Source organism: Empidonax traillii, unplaced genomic scaffold (assembly GCF_003031625.1).
Source record: "Empidonax traillii isolate 1590-97213 ecotype Southwest subspecies unplaced genomic scaffold, ASM303162v1 scaffold561:size787514, whole genome shotgun sequence".
NCBI classification, from domain to species: domain Eukaryota; kingdom Metazoa; phylum Chordata; class Aves; order Passeriformes; family Tyrannidae; genus Empidonax; species Empidonax traillii.
The window spans coordinates 40,789-48,425 of record NW_020955754.1 but is presented as its reverse complement, the minus strand read 5'-3'; positions in this window follow the sequence as shown (position 1 = coordinate 48,425).

The window sequence follows — 7,637 nt, the reverse complement described above, 5'->3', positions numbered from 1 at the left end:
GACTGAAAGAAAAGCATCCTTCCCTTTCATATATCTACTGCCTTGCTGTGATTTTGACTTCTAGGAAATATTGCAGGGTTAACTGGAACTGTGAGAAGCCCTGACACACCCAGCATCCTCTGACAGAAGGACCCTTACCAAAGTAAGATTCCAAGTATAAAGTTTCTTGTAGTGTAAATGGGTCCCACTGAGGGACCCAGCAGAGAAAACATCCCCAGGGTCTTGTTAGAGCACAAACTTGCAAACAGGGATGACAGGTCACAGAGTCACAGAATAATCAAGGTTGGAAGAGACCTTCAAGATCATCTAGTCCAACTGTGAACCCAGCACCACCAGAATCACCCCTAAACCACATCCCAAAGTGCCACATCCAGATGCCACCTGAACACTTCCAGAGATTCCACCACCTCCCTGGGCTAATTGTTACAATGCCTGAACACTCTCTCAGTGGAAAAAAGTTTTTTTAACACCTAATCTAAACCATTAGCCAGTTTTTTACCCAGCAAACAGTTCCCCTGTGCCAACCATGAGCAGCCACTTTCTGCAGGAGATGCTATGGGAGATGGTGTCAAAGGCTTTCTGGAATTCCAGAGAGACACATCCCCAGCCTTTCCCTCAGCTGCTGAGTGGGTCCTTTGTCAGAGAAGATGAGGTTGGTCAGGCAGGACCTGCCTTTCCCAAACCCACACTAGCTGGGCCTGATCCCCTGGCTTGTCTTAAGTCCCATGGGCACAGCTCCTGGAGCTTTAAGATTTCCTTCTTACACCACCTCCAGCCTACCTGGATTCTTTTGTTCTTCAGGACTGACTCTCAAGGGACTCCATCCATCATTCTCCCAGGAATGCCAAAGTCTGCCTGCCAGGTGTCCAAGGGGTCAGTTCTGCTGCCCCCTCCTTCCTTCCCCCAGGATGGAAAACTCCCTCATTTTGTGTCATTGTGCCCCAGATGGCTCCCACCACCCCCTCACCCACCAGTCCCAGCATCGTGGAATGCTTTGGGTTGGGAGGGGCCTTAAAGAGCATCTCAGCACCCTCTAGGAAAGAATTCCTTCCTACTTTCTCCTTGAACTCTTCCTTCTATCCGTGGGAAGCCACTGCCCCTTGTCCTGTCACTGCAGGCCCTTGTCCAAAGTCTCTCTCCATCTTTCTTGTTGTCCTCATGGAACCAAGGGAGCCCTGAGATGTTTCTGAACCTCATAGAATCCGGGGGCCATTGTGACCCTGCAGAACCTCATGGATTCAAGTGGTCCTTGTGAAACGGCAGGCTCTCGTGGAACCCAAGGATTCCTGGAACACTGCAGAGCTCACGGGACCAAGGGGCCACTGTCCCCAGGACAGTGCAGATACTTCTGAAGCACAAGGGACCCTGTGACAGTGCAAAATCTCCCAAAATCCAAAGGGCATTTGGGGACTGCAGGGCCTCATGGAGCTAAAGGAACCTTTGGAGATTGTGGAAGCTTGTGGAATCCAGGGGCCATTGTGATCCAAAGGGACCCTGTGACACTGCAGATCCTCATGGAACAAAAGGAACACTGGGAAACCTTGTGGGATCAAGAGGCCATTGGGACACTGCAGGGCCTCGTGGAACCAAGGGGCCACTGGGACACTGTGGAAACTCATGGAATCAAGGGGCAATTGGGACATCCCACCCCACTTCCACTTTGAGTCATCCGGTGACACTGAGGGGGACAGAGCTCTTGTGGAACATTCTAATCCACTGACACAGAGCAATGAATAAACTCAAACTATTCCCTGCGTTTGTTCCTTTGGGGTCTCTGCAGCAGCAAGCACAGGATCAGAAACAGTGTGGCAACAGGAGCAGGGAAGTGCTGTGCCCAGCTCTGGGCAGTTCAGGAAGGACATGGAGGGGCTGGAGCAGGGGCAGAGTAGAGCAGTGAGGCTGGGGAAGGGACTGGAGCATGAGTGCTGTGAGGAGAGGCTGAGGGAGCTGGGGGTGTTGAGCCTGGAGAGGAGGAGGCTCAGGGGAGACTCAGCACTCTCTGCAACTCCCTGACAGGAGGGGGGAGCCAGGTGGGGGTTGGTCTCTTCTCCAGGAACCAACAGTAGGATAAGAGGGCTCAGTCTTAAGCTCTGTCAGGGGAGGTTTAGGTTGGATATCAGGAAGAAATTCTTCACAGAGTAATCAGGCATTGGAATGGGCTGCCCAGGGAGGTGGTGGATTCTTGGTCCATGGAGGTTTTTAAGACGAGACTGGATGTGGCATCAGTGCCATAGTCTAGTAACTGTGGTGATAGTGGATCAAGGCTTCAACTTGATGATCTCAGAGGTCCTTTCCAACCCATCTGATTCTATGTTTCTATGAAATAAATACAATTATAGAAATAAATATACAAATAAGCAATAAATAAGCTGTAGAAATAAACACATAACAAGCAAATAAATGCAATACACAAATAAATACCAGAAAGAATCCAACAAATCAATAAAATCCACGTAACCAAACCAAGGGCCTCACTTGGCACTGAGGCTGTGGGGGTGACTCCAAGAAACAGCCAGGAGCAAAACTTCCCCCTCAGGGCTGTCGCAGCCCTGAAAGGTCTTGGGGGCAGTGGTTGCCAGGGCTGAGGGTTTCCTCAGCCCTTTGTGCTCGGCCTCAGCTCTGGAGCTCTCGCTGCTCGGCCACAGCAGGACCCATTTGTCAGGCCCTGCCAGTGCTGCAGCTTCCAGTGTTTTAGCGCTCAGAGTTATAACTCCATTCATTCAGTGATTTATCGGTTTATTTAATCAATTTACTATACAATTTTAGTTATTTACAGATTTTATTTGCATATTTATATATTTTATATATTATTTTATTGATTTTCCTGAATTTTGTCACTTTATTTTTTTTACTTATTTATGTATATTGTTATTTTATTGATTGTATTTTTGTTGATGATGATATAATTTTATTTATTATGTATTTTATCTGCTTGTTTATTTATATATTTTATTTATAGGTTATTTATTATTTACTTTATGCATTGGTTTAATTTTATATATATTTTACTTCCATATTTATATTTATTTATAATTTTATAATGTATTGCAATATTTATATATTTTTATTTACCTGTTTATATATTATTTATTGTTCATTTATTGATTTATTTTATATATTGACATAATTTATATATTTTTATATATTTACTTGTTTATTTGGACATTTATTAATTTTTGCTTGTTTCTTTAGACAGCTTATTAATTTATTTATATAATTTTATAGATTTCTATGTTTTACTTGACTTGTTTATTCATGTATTTTCTCTCCTACAGAGCTGTGGGCACACATTCTCCAGGCAGCTCACTAAATGCAGAGTTTCCTTCCAACCTTCAGGTCTGGAGCGGTAGAAGGGGCTGGGGCTGCTGGTGCTGTCCGATCCCCATAGGAAGCAGGGAGGGCCCCAGGCAGCAGCGGGCAGGGGCCGGGGGGAGCCGCCCCCAGGGCTCCCTGCCGCCCGTGCCACTGAACAGCCGCCCCTCGGGATGGGCCCTGTCGGGTGTCACCAGAGAAGGGAGATGAGGTGGGAATAGAATAAAATGCAGAGAATAAAACAAAGTAAAAGAAAAAAAACACAGTGGAGGTGTTGGCGGAGGAGCTCAGGAGACATAAGAATATGACCTATAAGATCTTCAATATGTCCGATTTATTAGGAGAGCTCAGACTTTTTATAGTTTCTCTATACAGGATCTCGTGACAAGAAGCACATAATTGGTTACAAGTTAGTGTCCAGATGTAAACATACATTACAAATACATTTATAATTGGTTATTAACAGGTAACAAGACAATTATTTACTTTATCAAACACCACCTTCTTCTTGGCATTGATTTCCTTTTGTTCTAGCTAAAAGACTCGCAGCCATCTCGGCATTTACAACTTATAATACCTATAAAACTATATAAAAGCTTATAAAAGTTTATAAAACTACAGAACATAATATAAATTGCTCATGCATTCATCATGTTCCTCCCACACGGGGGAGCCTCTGCCACCCTGTATCTAGAAGAGATGCTATGAAAAAAATCTCATTTATTAATTTTAGAAATGTCCTAGTTTAAATGAGACAAGGGTCTTGTGCTGAGGATGAGTCAGGAGAAAAGACCCAAACTTCTCTCTCTAAGCAATTATAAATCCAAAATTAAGAGGCTCCAATTGAAAGAAAAAACAAATTATGGAAAAGGAAAAATAACAGCTCTTTATTAAAAGGTATGTGTGTATTAACAGAAACACGAAAAAACACAAGTAAAACAACCAAACAATACTCCTATACCCACAAATAATCCCCTTCAAAACCAAACTGATAAACAGGCAAAAGGAAAAGTAAACAGTTCAATTTTTGCATCCTTTAGTGTAATTCCAACCACAGTCAATAGGGAGCGCCGTTAGGTCACTGGAGATGCAGAACTTGTAATGTCCTGCACCGGCCACCAGGGTATGCTGGTACCAGAAACCAACCCAACCAAGAAAAAACTGGGCCTTCCCTCCCTTCCCACACACCGGGAAAGAGGAGAGGGAGAGGGGGAAGGAAAAAACCCAGCAACAAACAGAAAGTTCTCCCAATGAAAAAAATGAAACTCGCGATCTTCAGCTGGTCGGAATTCGCTTCAGGCAGGGCCTGCAGCTAGCAACGGCTGAGCAGAGCAGCAGCAGCAGCAAACTCCCCCTCTGACGTTGTACTGCAACCCACAGCCCAGCTCACCAAAAACTCCTCCTCCCCTGTTGCCCAGGGGACGAGTGAAAAAGGTAAACATTAGCCTTTTGTCTGCCCCGTTTCCTAGGAGACTAATCTCTCAGCCATTAGTGAGGGATCTAGGTCTTTTTGTTCACCTAAGTACTTCTCTGATAGCTCTTGGTGGCTTCTAGGCTAGGGGGGAAGGGAAAGAAAAAATTCCTTGCTTAGCTGAACCATGACAAGAAAAGAAGGTAAAAAATAATCTGTGAAACAAGGAAATAGAACGAGTAAGGAAAGTTCTAATACAGTGTGCACCGAGTGCCCAGGTCCCGAAGGTCCCGAAAACACACCTCTTAATTCAAAAATCGCGCTTTTAAAAGTTCCCAAGGTTCCGCCTCATTTAGGCAACAGAAGAGGCTTTTCCCTCTCCCTGGCTGGCTGTGCCGTGCTAGGAGGTGGGGCCCCCAGTAGCATGGTGGCCCCCAGGACTAGCCATGTGGCACGAGGGGTTTCCTTACCAATATTCATTTTACAGTTTCCCTTTTCTCATCCACATGGTTCCCTGATATCAGCTCCAGACAGGATCAGGTATCTCACAGCTCCGTGATACGCCTTATAGGTTAGTAAAGAAAAACCCCTAAGTTAGTGACCCTTTTAATTCACTTGCTTGTAATAAAACCGGTTTTCTTATTTCTCACACTGCCTCGAGGTGTGAGAAATAAAAGACTGGTCTTATTATAAGCAGATAAAATGAACAAAGAGTACTAACAAAGGGTTATTTTTGTTTTTCTTATTAGTAACCTATAGACGTTCTGCGGAAGTTGTAAGGCATACAGTTCAGCCTTGAAATGTATGCCAGGGACTAAGCGTATGGGAATAGGGCAATTACATATTAACTAAAAATATAGTTGACCCAGTTTCATGCCACGTGGATGGTCATGCGGGCAAATTGACGCTACTATGTTGTCTGAACCTCTGCCCCTGTCATGAGGGGGGGCACAGGAGAGCCAGTCCCAGAAGGAGAAACGTCCCCCCATCCCCCGTGTTGTAAACAGGGTTGGACCTTAGGGATGTTTAAAAAGCGGGGATTTTGAACTGGAAGGTGTGCTCTTGGAAATTTTGGGACCTGAGCACCCGACACGTGTTGTAATTAAATTTTCCTACTTGTATTATTATTATTTTCTTTGTTCTGTGGATATTTTTTGCCATCGTCATAAATTTAAAAGAAAGAGATTGTTCTCACAGAGGGATGAGCGAGGAATGGCGGCCATGAAATGATCGCCCTGGCTGTGGCGAGGGAGGCGTGAATGGAATCAAATACAGAGAAAAGAATTAAATACACTAAAGGAGCTGCCCCGAGTCACTCAAAGAGCTGCACCGAGTGACCCAGTCTCGGGTCAAAGGGCTGCACTGAGGGGACGGCGAGGTGGGAATAGAATTAACTAAAGAGAATAAAAGAGAATTAAAAGCCGCTTCAAGGGATCCTGTCGCCCCTTATCTAAAAGAGCCACACCGAGGGGCTGGCAGGGTGGCACCAGGGAGATCGGACAATGTTCGATGTCCCCAAAAAAGCCGCATCATGGGACAGCGACAAAAGGACAGCAGCGAGGGACAGAGGTGTGAATGGAATATAATACATGGAATAAAATACCGTACAAGAACCTCACCGGGGGGTCTTCTCCAGTTCTTGCCACTGAAAGAGCTGCAGGGCAGGACCTGCCAGGTGTAAATAGAACGAAATACAGAGAATAAAATAAATGGAATAAAATATTTGTGCCGAAGGATTTCTGCCGCCTGGTACCTAAAAGAGCTGCACCGAGGGAACACCGGGGCGGCCTTGGGGGGTGTGAGGGAGCAATGAACGGCATCAAGGGGCTTCTGCTGTCCCATCCACTGAAAGTGCGGCCCCGAGGGATGGGTGGGGTGGGGATTGAATAAAATATAGAGAATACAGTAAAATAAATACAATAAGGAGCTGCAGCCTGCGAGCCTGTGCTACCCAAGGAGCGGCCACAGACGACAGGCTGGTATAAGAGATTGTTCCATCTCTAACTCCCTACTTTGTTTTTATATTGACTGCTGCAATAATCGCTTCTAATTAGCCGCTCTGTGGAGGTTCGGGAGGTGTTAATGGGCAATTAAGCACCTTGAGCAAGTCTTTGAAGCCCTTCAAAGTTGCACAAGAAACAGTTAACCACTTCACACTAACGAAGTTATTTCCATTAGCTGAGGTGCGTGCCAAGGGTAAGTTTTGCAGGAGGCCCCCCAAGCCCAGTGACGAACTAAATAGAGGACACTGACTTTACCTTGGCAGGGCTGTCTTCATTGACCTAGGGGACATTTTGGACTGCTTGAGGAACCCCTGGAGAGTCTCCAACACAAAGCTGGTACATTTACCCGCCTTGGCAGAGCCAGCCACCCTGGATACCAGCAGCTCAACCCACCGACACCCTGCAAAGCTCTGCCCGGAGCCAAGCTGGCCGCTGAGCGCCCACGGGGGGGTGTTTAAGGCAGTGCCCAGCGTTGCCCGAGGGTCCGGTCCAGTACAGGCGGTGTTGCCCAGGGTCCCGTGCTGGCCGCGGGCCCCACTGCTCGCTCTGTCCTGCTCGTGTCCCACCTGCCTGCGTCTCCTGGTTGTCTCGGATCCAGTCTGCTCACCCCCTGCTTCCCTCCAGCGACCCTTCCCGGACTGCCTGGGGCTGACTACACCCGCTTCTCTCACTGGTCCCGGTAACTTTTAGCATTTTCCTTTTGCACCTTTCTTTTTCCTGCTCTCTCCCTCTCCTCCCCACCCCCCTCTTTCCCCCTTTTACTTGTTGTTACCAATAAAGCAAATTGTCTGTTTGAGACCTAACATTTGGAGTTTTGTGCCTTAATGTCGCCCTCGAAGCCATCCTCTAAAGAACCCCGTCTCAGCCCCTGACCGGGCTGTAACAGCGGGCGCGGCCCGGCCCGACCCCTC